The following is a 1,240-nucleotide window of genomic DNA, read 5'->3' as shown; positions in this document are numbered from 1 at the left end:
TAATTTTCATTATTGTAATTTATGATTATTGTGTTTCTTTTATCATTTGTATGTTCTCATATGTAATGAGCATTAAATCCTACTTCGACCCAATTGTTTGCTAACTAATTGTCAACCGACTTAGTTAAATTCTCACATGCTAGGATCAAAACTTGGATGTTGCATTGCATGCATATAGCCGACGATATATCAAGTACGAATAACTGCCCTAATCATTAGTAGAGGCCGCTATCGAGGCGGGCGGGATTAGGTGTTCGATCAAAAGAGCTTCCTAATACGTACCCTCACCCCTTACTCCAGATCTCCGTGAGCACCCGTGTTCATTGGCATCTACGAGAGTCATTCTAGACATAGAATGCTAAGGGTAACGATTGCTTAGTGTTCATGTCTCTACTTTGTGTCTTGACATGACACGAGGTATTCGAACGGTTCCAATTTCCCATAAAAATTGGTGGCGACTCCATACAAAATGCAAACGCTTGTTTCGTTCTCACCAAGCGCCCCCGTGGTCGGCCCGCTGTCCATAGTTTGGCGACTCCGCTGGGGATAATACACTTACGTGTAGCTAAGGGTGAAACTTGAACAAGGTTAGGGAATAGTTTGTACAAGACAATTGTCGGTTTTCATAACTCGGTCTTCCTAGACCGTTTAATTCGGCCTTCCTAGGCCCAACCCAACCCATTCGACCAATCGTCCCGTCTAAACGGTCCTAATTCTTATTTGGGCCTAAGGATGGATAGCGATTGACGTCATCCATACCATGATGCTTACTCTTGTTTGTATCAAGGGCCTTCACTACTTGAGGAAATGGACTAGGAATCAGCCTTACTCTTGTTTGGCACGAGCCTCTCCACAGACTTCGGGTTTGATGGTTCGGTATGGCAACCCACCCTTTAAACCAAAACCCTTTTAAATGCACTCAGCATCCCGTTATAATGCTTGTATAAATGTGTGTACCTTACGTGATCACCATTTCTAAACAAAACCATGACGATTTTTCAAAAATCAAAACCCCTCTTCTTAATCAAAATTTCGAAATAGGCTTTTGATTAGCGCAAAACCCAGTCAAAATTCTGTCCATATGTCGAGTCAAACTTCGGGCCTCAAACCCATTTCAAAAAACCAAAAAAAAAAACAAAAAAAAAACAGAAAAAAAAATCAAAAAAAAAAAACAAAAACGTTTTATTCAAAATATTTCCAACATGTAAATGTGAATATGTAAATTCAATTGGGCTAAGTT

Source organism: Silene latifolia, chromosome 5, assembly GCF_048544455.1.
Source record: "Silene latifolia isolate original U9 population chromosome 5, ASM4854445v1, whole genome shotgun sequence".
In the NCBI taxonomy this organism is placed as follows: Eukaryota; Viridiplantae; Streptophyta; class Magnoliopsida; order Caryophyllales; family Caryophyllaceae; genus Silene; species Silene latifolia.
Note: the sequence above shows the minus strand (reverse complement) of the source record.